Source organism: Mesoplodon bidens (assembly GCF_964165515.1).
Source record: "Mesoplodon bidens genome assembly, chromosome: 6".
In the NCBI taxonomy this organism is placed as follows: Eukaryota; Metazoa; Chordata; class Mammalia; order Artiodactyla; family Ziphiidae; genus Mesoplodon; species Mesoplodon bidens.
The window spans coordinates 36,146,925-36,159,908 of NC_138162.1; the positions used below are offsets into that span (position 1 = coordinate 36,146,925).

At 44.2% G+C, this 12,984-nt stretch overlaps 1 protein-coding gene across 6 annotated transcripts in view; it reads right to left on the reverse strand.

Annotated features, from left to right (window-relative positions):
* The window catches only part of LPAR1 (lysophosphatidic acid receptor 1), a 166,176-nt gene extending 153,626 nt beyond the window's left edge, over positions 1-12,550 (reverse strand). Inside the window, exon 1 of one of the 6 annotated variants that reach the window (XM_081236312.1) lies at positions 12,487-12,550. The gene's annotated coding sequence lies outside the window, so the exon portion shown is untranslated. Of the gene's footprint in view, positions 1-9,690; positions 9,763-11,172; positions 11,368-11,406; positions 11,564-11,786; positions 11,855-12,270; positions 12,318-12,486 lie in introns of those variants that run through there. The other 5 variants (XM_081236313.1, XM_081236309.1, XM_081236310.1 and 2 more) reach the window with 5 other exon arrangements.
* Positions 12,551-12,984: the final 434 nt, after the last annotated feature.

Consider the following 12,984-nt stretch of genomic DNA (forward strand, 5'->3'; position numbering starts at 1 on the left):
CATGAATGTATTTGGAAAACAAAGATAATCACTAGTGAAGTGAAAACTAGATTTGGCCATTTAAAAATAGTTTATATATATGAAACAAATGATACATAGAAAAAGACAGAAAATAAAGTCCAGAAAGCATAGAACCATCAGAAACTGCCATTTTTATAGGTCAGAAGCATTCAAATAACAATTTCATATGACTCAATCCATCAACAATGACAATAATAATGTCAGCTAATTTGTTCAGTGTACGAGGCACTTTTAAAGGATTAATTGAAAATTTAGGTATGCATGTTCCTTTACAAATAAAAACTGTAGTCCTAGAGACATTATGTAATTTATCTGAGGCCATGCAGCTAAATACTGGTGGGAATAAGTAAACCAGTGCTTTTCACAGTACCTCTCAGAAAAAAAAACTTAAAGAATTAAGGTCAAACATATTGGCCATAACAATAAATATTAAAGGAATAAGTTTCCCTTTAAGAGGTATGTTAAAATCCAATTAAATGTTGCTTATAAGCAAAAATATATGAAACAAAATGACAGACACCAAAAGTTTAAAATCAGAAGGATGAGTGAAATTATTTCAGACAAAGAAAAGAAGAAAACACTGGCAACATTAATATCAGGAAAATAGCAGCATGTAGTTCCAAATGCATAAAGGCTTATTTTATACTGATAAACAAAATAAAGGCCTAACAGTAATCTTTATGCATTTAATATTATGGTAACACATAGAAATTGCTATAAAGAAACTGACAAAAGCCCATTTGTAGAGAGAGACTAAAGGACCATTATTATCAGTCTGTGACAGCTCAACTACAGAATCAGGACATAGAGGATATGAATAATATTACTATAGCGGCTGAGTTAATAAACATATCTGCACTTGTCACCTGTAGAAACCATGCTCTTTTCAATCCTCAGAACACAGAAATCCCTAAGAGACAATAAGTAAAAATTGTACAAACCTCACTTAATTACCATGATAAATAAAACCAATAATTTATGCAAAAGTTTATATGTAAACAATAAAGCAATATTCAGCCAAGTCATACTGAGTCTCTAGTTGCATTCCCAATAAAGTCAGGTATTAACAAAAATGTTTACTTTCCCTGTACTGTTTTAAATTTTTAGTGATTATATTAGCACAAAACATAGAAGTTAAGCTATCTTCATTTTTTTAACTGCCACCTTCGGACTTTTATATGAAAATTCCCCCTCCCTCAATAATGACTGACTCAAAATTTAAAATAAAATACTGCTCATTATTTCAAAATCATTGAAAATGAAGTCATGTACGTCAAAGATGACAAGAAAGTTGATCAATGTCTACTCCTTCGTTGAAAACAAATGACCTAATATCAACTCAAGAAGTGAGAACCAGAGTTTTGTTTATTTTCTTGATTTTTTCCCCATTAAATCAGCCCATCTTTTTCTTTAATCAATGTCTCCCTCCTCTTCTATTCTCACCTCCCAGTTTCACTAACCTATTTGAACTCACCTTTCAAGCCCTCACATAAATGCCACTTTCTCAGAGAAACTTTCCTCACCCTCACAGACAAGGTCAATGCCCATGCGACACTTCCAGGAGACCCTGCTTTCCTCCCTAATTCCAAGTAACTTGGAGTTACTTGTTCAGAGGCTGTCTCCTTCACTAGATTGTAAATCTCATGCACTCAAGACTGTGTCGTATTTACTATAACATGTGGAGATGGTAAATATATTCTTTTATTCAAAAAATTTCAGTTCAAACAAATTTTTAATTCAAAATATTTGAGTTCTACATGCAAGGTATTACCCTAAGGGTATTACACTGGGAAAACAGCAGTAAATAAAACAGGAATTTTTTTTAAATTAATACTTTCCCTCATCAAAGAAGTAAAAACAATATAAATGTAATGGAGAAGAAAATATCAGGCAAGCTTGGTAAATGGGAAGGGTTATACAATGTTAAATGTAGTGATAATTAGAGAAGGCCACAGTAAGAAGGTGACATTTGAGTTAAGACGTGAAAATGATGACAAAGCAACCAAATGGATACCTGGAAACAGAGCATTCCAGCAAGAGGGTACAGTCGATGGCAAAGGGCTAGAAACCACAGTCTACTCTGTAGGTAAGTCCATACATGGTTCTTGTTTAAAGTAAGGATAGAACTCTGGGAATATGAGTACCTAAAGATGGGCAGAGAAGCAAAAATTCTTAAAAGAATAAAAAAGCAAACAGAGATAGGAAATGATTAAATATGATACATATTAAATATTGTGACTATCATGTGGTCAATGGAAAATTAATGTAAAAGATTTTAATGGCATGTGTACTTATGATACAAAGCAAAATGCTATAAATATTCAGTAAGATCAAATATTTTAAAAACTGCAAGAGTTATCCCAAAATGGAATAAAGAAGTTATCCCTGAGCAGTGGAACTATGGATGAGTCTCCTGGACTTTTCAAATTCCAAAATGAGCATGTACTGTTTTTACAACTTTCAAATGGAAATGAGTATAATTTTAAAGAATCATAATGGCTTAGAGAGAAAAAGGCTGAGAACAGATTATCTTTGCTCTATCTTACTGCAAGAAGGCACGCCAATATAATTTCCTGAAATGAAAATACATTTTTAATTGGAAAAGATCTTTTTTTAACCAGGTAAAGAGCAAAGTTCTACTGTATGTTATTTTTAACCTTCATCAAGCAATTAAAGCTTAAATTTACTTGACCAGACTTTATAAACCCCCATGGCAAACTTGCTGGGGTTTCTCAAAGTCTGGGTTTTAGGCTGAGAAGTTTTTCAACTTGTCTTTTATTACAGTGATGACAGTAATATGATACACAATGCTGTTAGTACAGCAGTAAACTAAAACTATATTTGCAACTCCACTCAGGCCCCAAATCACCAAGAATCTTCCAGTTCTTTTCAGGATTTTTTTTTCCTTTGCCTGAATGGATTGTTTTGGAAGCTTTTACTCATCTCAAAGGAACATCAAACTGAAACTCCATCTCCTTTGTATCATACCAGGACCACCTCATCAGAGAAGCCATAGTGGATGTTCACTGAATGTTTGACAACCTACAAAACTATTTTAAGCACCTGCTGGATACAAAAAGTACCTGAAGAATCAAAATATGACTTACTGTCCTTGTTAAGACACCTAGTACTTATATCAATGGGAGAGGATCCTTTCACAATGTGTTCGGATATCAAATCATCACATTGTACACTTTAAATATCTTAGTTTTGTCAATTACACTTCAATAAAGCTGGGAGGAAATTTTTTAAAATAATTTTTAAAAACCCACTGAGTATATATCACTTTTCTCACTCTCAAACTTCTCTCCAGCTTATCACATACATTTCACTGGTATTTACTCTGACATATAACAAGTACTCCTGAATACTGCCACGCTTTAGCTTCTCAGCTAAGTTGCAAGCTCAAATTTCCAGCTACCAGCTGAAAATCTCTGCCTCCTTAGTTTTAGACACGTCTAAAACCAGCATGCCTCACTGACACAATCCTCATAGCCTCAAGCCCCTGCTCTCTGCTAATGGCATCGACGTGCCCTTTTTTGTCCCCAGAAGCTCCCTGCACCCTTCTGTTGGCCCTTCAAGACTGACCCAAAGGACTTCCCTGGTGGCGCAGTGGTTAAGAATCCGCCTGCCAATGCAGGGGACACGGGTATGAGCCCTGGTCCGGGAAGATCCCACATGCGGTGGAGCAACTAAGCCCATGCGCCACAACTACTGAAGCCCACATGCCTAGAGCCCGTGCTCTGCAACAAGAGAAGCCACCGCAATGAGAAGCCCGTGCACTGCAATGAAGAGTAGCCCCTCCTCGCCGCTACTAGAGAAAGCCCGCGCACAGCAACGAAGACCCAACGCAGCCAAAAGTAAATTAATTAATTAATTAATTAATTAAAAAAAAAAAAAAAAAGACCGACCCAAAGCAGACCACCACTCAGCCACAAATTGTAACCCATCAACTCACATGCAGACCCCGGGCCTTTGTTATGACTCCTCTGCACGGAATGAGCTTCTCAGCCCGCTTGCCCATCGAGACCAGAAACCTCCTGCAAATGTTTCCTCTACTCCAAGGTAGAGTTACTCTCTCCATCCTCAGATATTCCGATGGCACTTTGTTTAAACCTCGGTTTACAATATTTATCACTGTCTGCATGATCTCAGGCATTTGTATCCATGACTCTCCATGTTTAGAAGCTGGTTGAGAGCAGGGAACCATACTTTCTTGGTGGTTGTTTTTCCTTTTTTAATTTTTTTACTGTAGTGTCCTCAGCCAAGCACAGGGACTGAATCTCATAAGCATGCAGAGATTTTAGCTGCATGAAACTGAACTGACAGGGTCTCAGATAAAGGGAGGAGAGCACAGATCCTACTGAATTTGGAAAAGCCAAGTCATCCTGCCCTAGCCTTTGAACCTTTGAGTCTCTGTGTCTACTCAGAAAGTAAAGCAAGCAGTTCTCTGTGGAATTATAATAAATACCGGGTACAGAATGAAGTCCTCCTTTTCTCGACATGACAATAATCCCTCTCCCAACAAATCACAGTCCAAGATGGCAAAGCAGCCCCTTAACAAAAGGCAATTCCGTTTCAGGTGTGCTGCTCCCCGGGTAAGAACTCTCCATCCTTATCTGCTGATTGCCGACTGCTAGAGGGGCCTCGTTTAATGCTCCCATAATGAAACCTGCCTATAATGAGTAACTCCCCCTATCTGCTCTGCTCTAGAAGCAGTTGATAGGCCTTCCCCAGCTGCCTTGCTTTGCACCTAACGAAAGGTTCGCAGATACCCACCACGTGCTTCTAAATGCCCCGCCTTCCCTCGCCAGAGACCCGGATGAAGCAGAGTCCTGGTGGAAATAACATTCTGGGGCAATGATATTTGTTGTCTTGGTTGTCACGCAGCTGGAAATCGCTTTGCTTGTTTCCCATTCATAATAGCCCAACCTTCCCATCTCTGGAACAAGAACCCTTTTTTTTGTTTGTTTTTGGTTACTTTTTTGGCTGGGCCACACGGCTTGTGGGATCTTAGTTCTCCGACCAGGGATTGAACCCGTGCCCCCTGCAATGAAAGCGTGGAGTCCTAACCACTGGACCGCCAGGGAACTCCTCATAGCACGCTGCACCGATTCAGGAAGAGCCATGCAGGCTCCTGGGACCTCAAACGTCTGGCCCATGGTGGCAACCTCAATCACAGCCTCTCTAAAACGAAAAGAGGCAAGAGAGAGCACATGCACGCACAGACACATACCCCACATGCATCAGTATATATAAACACAAACATTAGGTTTGTATAAGCAAAAGTACAAGTATGGAAGGCTATGTAACAAATTCATGACAGAGGGGTTGGTTACATCAGATGGGTAAGCTAGAAAGAGCAGAGGGATATTACATTTACTTTAGCTACATCTGTATCATTTGAATCATTACAAAACCCCCATCTTTCTATAAATGAATGCAGCTATCTTCTTCTGGTGAAAACACTTTCTACTGTGTTCATAGCCGAGTGACTTAAACAGGATAAGTAAAATGCATTAACGAAGCAGAGTTCACTGTGGCATGACCTCAAAATAGGTCTGACTTCCCACCAAGGCTAGGTTTGGATTATTCTAGGAAGCAAGTCATCAACTGAATATAGAACCCCAAACACAAATTGGGTCAAAAGTAAGAATATCTGAAATGAGAAGGAAGCAAGCCAGGGCTACAGATAAGACACAATTATGCCTATCTCTAGACTTGACAACTAAGAGATAAATCTGGGCAAAAAAGTTTCAAGTTTATAAAACGAAAATGAGAATACCAGGATCCATCTCTTCTCATCTTGTTAAGAAAAGCAAACTGACCTGAAAACACTGGGCCTACTTTGAAGAAAACATTCCTAAAGTTGAAACTCAACAAACATGCTCCATATCTGAAGATGTTTCAAAAGAACTTCAGTCATGAACATAATATGATAGAATGCAAGCTCCTGGAGAGAGGGGACCTTCTGTGTCTTGTTTCCTACTGTTCCCCAGTACCTAGTAGGTGTGCAACACATATCTACTGCATCTGGAATAAATGAACAAATTAAAGATTAAGGAACAAGTAAACGAAAACTAGAATTAGCAACCAGATAATATCAGTGCCTATTCTTATTTTACAGATATAAAAAGAATTGGGCTTCCCTGGTGGCGCAGTGGTTGAGAGTCCGCCTGCCGATGCAGGGGACACAGGTTCATGTGCTCCGCAACGAGAGAGGCCACAACAGTGAGAGGCCCGCGTAGCACAAAAAAAAAAAAAAAAAAAAAAAAAAAAGAATGGAACTTCGACTCATTCAGCAATAACAACACTGGAAATTAAAAGCCCCTTGATTCCCTCTATCTTGATCACCTTTTTCTCTTCTTGTTTCTTGGTTTATCTCCTAGGTTACTCCCAGATCTTAATCTCCTAGGAGCCTTCCCTCACCCCCACCCCCACCCCATGCCCCTGAGGGTCAGGTGCCCCTGCTTGGTGCTCCCACAGTGCCCTGAGCTTATCTCCCTCGTCACAGCTGTTACACTGAATTGCAATCATCATCTGTTAATATGTCTGTAAGCTCAGCTTCTGCTGGAGGGTAGGAATCCTGCCTTATTCATCCCCACTCCCTGCCTCCATCTAGCACCTAGCACAATGCTTGGGTTATAGCAGGCGGTCAGTTCAGTGCTGCTAGGGGTAGAACAGAACTTGTTTCCTCTGCCACCAAATCATTTCTCCTTCCAAAGAGCCAGGAGTATCCTTCTGTTAGGGACAAGTCTCAGAATGAAGGCAGCTTGGGGATTGGTCAAGAAGAACCACTTAAACATAGAGGAAGAAGGTTGAGTATAGCAGACTTACATGAAATCGAATCCAGTCTATTGTGAGATTTAAGAAAATGGGAAAAAAGAAAACTTGCTAAAAAGGAATGGTTCACAGTAGCCCTCTCTGTACAGTGAACCTTAAGAAGCCAAGGCACACAGGATGGCCGTAATGAACAAGAGTTCCTTTAACAACAATCCCACCCCAAAGAGATCCATAACCAGGTTTTATTAGTCCAACTTTCTCTCTTTCAGAGAAAGAGGCTGTTTTTGAAATCCCTTTCCTTTATCTCCATGTTAAATAAAACAAACACAACCTGATCTACCTCATTCAGGCTTACACGTATTTGTTTTAGCACTGGACTAAAGTTAAGAGTCTGCCCTGTCCTTACATCACTTTTTTTTAAAACAGTACCACAAAAATCAAATAAATTATAGCCTAAATCCACACATGTAGTAAAATAGTCCTCTCATTTCTGCAAGAAATTTGAATGTTACATGAACTTCAAAGCTGAAGTTTCTACAGTACTGATCAGATGACAGGAGCTAGCATCCGAGGATTGAGACAATTCTCTTTGCCCCACACCCCCAGGTCAATAATAGTAACAACAACATTACTTTGAAATCATACCAACCTGCTGAAAAAAAAAAAAAGCCAGGGAATTTAAATAAAATCACCAAAACCAGCACTCTCCCTCCCCCTCCTAAAAAAACCAAAAAACTTTGAGTTACTTCAACTTAACTAATTTAATTAATTGATTAAACGTGCCCAACCCAAGTTCCCTTGCAGAAGATAAAACAAACTGCTGGGAGGATCATTCATTCAAACTGTATTCAGAAGACAGTAAAAAGCAGCTGACCTAATCTCCTTTCATCATCTGTCTCCTTATTAGCCCAGCACCTCCAGATTCAAGGCAATTAGAAGACTTACTCAAATCAGCTCCACCTTTGACATGCAGCTGAAAGGCCACCCACTCCCACCTTTGACACAGAGGTATTGCGGTGTGAGAGGAAGCCTCCAGAGTTGCTGGAAGTCTCTCCCAAATGGAGCCCACAGAGATTCTTCCTGTCTGAGAGGTAATGAGCTATACACCTTCGCTCTGGAGAGTTAGGGGAAAGCAACAACAAAAGAGGCAGATGACCAGAAAGGAGGTTCTCAGAGTAGTATTCATCTACAGCATTGGGCAAGCTACTTCTATTGGAGGTTAAACTTAATAAAGGGTCTTCGTGGTTGTGTCAGCCCTCACTGCAACACCAAGGGTGCTTCTCCCCTCTCCCCAACATCACCCCCTTACCTTTTACAAGGGCGTTAACCCCATTTCTAAGCTAATAATAATTCTCTTCTGTGCTGCAAATATTCAACCACTGTGAAATACTATGTATAACATAAACACAGTCAAGAATGTCGGTTGCCATTAGATTCACATTTCAATTAGCATTAACTAGCAGGCCCTTCCCTAAACAAAAGCAAAACAAAATGCTTTCTTGGTCAGCTCTGAGCCCGGAGAGCAATTTTAACCCACATGCTTCAAGGGCCTCGCAAGGTCCAGATGTAACACAATAACATCATTAATTTTCACTAAATTAAATTTCTCAAAAGGCCGCTATCAATTTGGGGGCAATATGGGAGAAGAAACTGCATATTCTTTATTCTGTAAACTTTCTATACTCTGGATAAGCTGGCAGCAGTGCCCTGAAACTCACTCGGCATCAGTTACGAGGGTATGTAATGGAATCAGGGCCCAGGCACCTCTCAATCATTTCAGCCCTCTCTCTGCCCAGTATTTGTGACTCAGTGTCTTCCTGCGTTGTGGGGTTAAACTGTACTTCCCCCTCCCTGTCCCTACGTAGTACAATTCCTTAAAATAACAGCCAAGGTCCCCACAATTTATCGCCTTGTATCTTTCCAGCCTTCATTACCCCGGACTCCAACTACATAGTTCACTCCCCATCATTCATCTTTTAAGAGACACATCATTTTCATCCTTCAAGTCCCTTTTGTGAAGTCTTCCCCAGAGACAGAATTTAATTTTCCATTCCCTGGCATGCCAAGTTTCTTGGATTCTACAGCTGCCACCTAGTTATGCAACCCAGCTGCTATATATTGAAGTTAGCTGCATCTTTTCCCTCTGTATTGCAGCTCATTCTAGAGCCTCCTTTTTCTCATCCTTGTATCTGCCACTGTCAAAGGAATTCAGTAACTGCTTATCCAATTAAAATTTCCTCCTTTTCTCCCAACTTTCTAAGGCATCCATAATAGCTCTCCATGAGACAGCTAAATAACGCTACAGGGATTTGGAACATAGCGTGGTATGTAAACATTAGAAACCAAATAAGATGCTGAGTTAGCAAGGCCAGAGCAAGCTTTCAGACTTTAAACCAAGTTTTATTACATCACACTTCACTTTTAAAATACATCATGTTCCTCAAGTGTGTATGCATATAGGTACCAAAAAAAAAAATTAAAGAAAAGGGAGACAGGCCACACATCAAGCACAGATATTAAAATCGTGACCTCAAACTAAATTTCAGGTCTTGTTATTTGGACACTTAGAGCTTCCCAGTGAAAATATACTGCTTCCCAGTATATTCCACCCAGGTTGCAACTTTCCTTACTAAGCATTTGAAATAAGATTCTCCTGCCTAAAAATCATGAACTTCAGACTGACTGTCACTATGTTATCAAAAAGACTTAGTAAGTGAGAGTTTTACTTGCTTTGAATTTTCCAGTAGGTCTAACAGAACAGATTCAGTAAAACCTTGAGAAGTCTGTGGTAGAATCTTCTGTTAAATCAAATTACTTTTCGGAAAAGATTAGCTTCAAATAAAAACAGACGTTTCAAACTCAGGTGTTGAAAGGGCTGCCACTTACATTCCCATGTCTGGTAACTTTTCCCATCACTCGCAGAGATTTCTGAGATCCACTGAGTGCCCTCAGCACTGAGCTGCAGCTCATCTCTTGAGAGACAATGATGCAAATGGGAAGTTGGCCAGGTCAGACTACAGACTCCAAGTCAATTTTAAGGTTAAGTAGCTCACTCCCTTTAAATAATATGGGTAATGGAAGACTGACTGGGGTGGGGGTAGGGTGGTATTATTCATGTCCTTGTGCAGGAGGAAAGAAAAAACAGGGGAGAACCGACTCCCAGCTCCAGGTTCTTCCCCCTCCTGGCATCTCCCACTGCTGCTTCTCCTCAACCCTCTAGGCCTTCCTGCCCTCCCCCTTACCTCCCAGACTAACAGTTGACACTTCCCTTTACTCTCTTCCTACTGTTCTAACATGGAATAATCACCCTTCAGTTTGTAGTTATGGGGGGGAGCTGGAAGGAACAGCAGAGATGATCAAACCCCTCCATCTTCCAGATGAGGACACCGAGAAGGACCAGCTGACCTAACCGGTTAAAGTCCCACCGCTAGGGGACGTGGTGTGTCTGTGGGATCAGATTATGATAACCCAGTCCTCCTGCCTGGCCCCTCAGCCCGGCCTTCCCACCACACACTACCTCTTTCTCTGGCTACTTGGCTTCTTTATCCTCAAATTAAATGGTATCAAGAAAAATGCAGCCTTAATAATGCTGATCGTTATTCACAATTTTGCTTTTGGGGCAAATATGCTCCGGCCTCCCCAGAATTGGAGAATCAAGGGCAGAAACAAATGGATGACATTATGCATGTGTGTGTTAATGCAATTTAATTCGGTCCAAATAGCCATAACTTCAGTACACACCCTTTTTCCTTCGGGCTTACTACTCTTATTTGACAAGGGAATAGTTTCTTAGGAAAATGAACTTAGTTTTAAACCAGCACGGTCTCCCTCTAACCCGAATTGCAAGCTTTGAATAACAGACCTCTTGCTTCACAGTTATGTTTAGGCTGGGCAAACGACACTTATGCAAATAGGTGAAAAACACGGACTGTTAAAGCCCGAAGGAATAGAGGATTTTGTTCTCATAAGAGCAGTCACCTGTTTTCAAGATTCATGTTTGTAAATATGTATCTATTCCAATGGGAAACAACGCGTTCATAGTGAAACTTTAACAAGCCAGCGCTCACTGGAAAGCCACATTTATGAAATCTCCATAGATTTCAACAACAACAAAAAAAAGAGAAGTAGCAGCAGAAAACAGCAACTCAGGCCCCAGACTGAAGGCAGCAACAAGTCCTGGATACCGTCATTCTTACACATCAAAGTCCAAATGGCAGCAAAGAAAAACAAGAATAAATGGTAAATCCATTCACAACAAACTAGTCCTGCGCACACGCGCGCGCGCACACACACACACAACGAGCCCGTCTATTTCAAAACCACCAACTCAAAGCCAGGTCCCTCCCTTGCCTTAGATTCCCCAGTTACTTGATAAACGTGGTTGTTAGGCGTCCGGACAGAAACTTAAGTTTAAAGTCCTCAGGCGGGGAGAGACCGCTGAGTGGCCAGTGAGAAGCAAGTGGTGGGGAAGCTCGGCGCTGCGGGGCGCGGGGACCCCCGGCGGTCCACGTCCACCGGGACGCGGCTTGGGGGTAATGTCGAGCGCCTCCCGCCTGCCAGCTCGGGCCCCCACCCAGACCCAGGTAACCGGAGACCACCTACGTGTCACTTGGGCGGGTCCCGGCCGCTGGCACGGGGCACAGCGTGGGCCCCGGGGAGCGCTGACCCGGTTGGGAGACGGGAGGGCCAGCGGCCCGGGCGGCTGCGGCCACTTCCCTCCCGGGGCTCGATCAACTAGTTGGCTGGGGAGGCCAGGAGCGCCTCGCCTCCTTCAGGTCGGCCCGCGAGCATGCACACCCACCCACACCCGGCACAGGCGCGCGCGTACACACACACACACACACAGCCACAAAGCCTGTCTGCCGCAGGACAGGGCGATCCCAGCGCGCCGTTTCGCGGCGTAAGGGACCCAGCGAAAGCTGGCTCCGCGCTCAGAGGGCACCGTCCCCTCGCGCCACCCCGCGCCGCGCCCGTCCCTTTACCTGCGCCCGCCGCCGCCGCGCGTCCGGCTCCCGCCGCCCCCGGGCTGGCTTCAGGCTGCGCGGTCAATCCCCGCAGCCCCCGCCCCGCGGCCCGCCGAGCCCGGCCCTCCGCCCGCCCCTCGGCCGTCGCCCGGAGCGGGGCCGCCCCCTGCGCCCACCCCGCCGGGGTCCCGCGCGCGCGGCCGGGAGGCCGGGGAGGGCTCGGCGGCGCTGGGGCCCAGGCCGCCCGAGATCCCGGCAAGCTCCGCTGGGGGACAGGGGCGTCGCGGCTCCGGGAGCGTCAGCCGCCGCTCGGCCCCGACTGCTCCGGCTTTGGCGCGCTGGCAGGGCGGCGGGGGAGGGGGGCGCCGAGGGAGGGCCGCGGGAGCAGGGCGGACGCCAGCCCCCTTCTTCCTCCGCCTTCTTTCTTTTCTGCAGGCTCCACGTAGCACAAGTCAGCAACTCCCACACCCCCCGACTCCCTCCCCCTGGCTCATTCCCTTACCTGGCGCGACGCCCCCAGAGCCCCTACCCTCTGTGCTCCTCCTCCCCCACCCAGTTGCCGGACTCCCCGCCCCGCCTGCAGGGGCGGGGGTGGAGGTAGCCCAAGCCTCCCATTCATCATCTTCCCACCGCCCCCCACCTGGATCGGACCCACCCGCGTCTGGAGACCCACGGCCTCCAGCTCCGGATCCCCATCCCCACCCGCTCCCGCGCTCACCTCTGCGACCGACGACTTGCGGGACTCGGGCGGCCTCCCCTACACGTTGCATTTTCATTTTGTCGCTCTTCTCTCCCCACTTGAAAAGCTCTGGAAGACATCGCAGGGCCCGCAAAATCCCCGATGTCTGGCCTCTCTCGTAGTTCCGTTTCCAAACTTTCCCGGAGGCACAGAGTTTCTCCCAGCGCAGCTTTCAAGTCGAGGCTGCAAAGAACGCAGTCAATTTTGCTGCCGGAAAGGTGCACACGTTTCCATTTCTGAGTTTTCGATTGCCTCGGTCTGCAGACCAAAGCAAGTGTGACTGTGCTCCCCTAGTTCTCCATATCCATGATTATAAATTTCTCTTCCGCTTTCCCAGTGTAACTTTGCAAGTGCAAACTATCAATTTTAGAAGAGTAATTAAGGGCGGGGAATACACACCTGGAGGTGTGGGCGGGAGCGGCGCAGGACTAAGGCCTGGGGATTCTCGGGAAAGTGGCAGCCACAGAGATTCGCCCA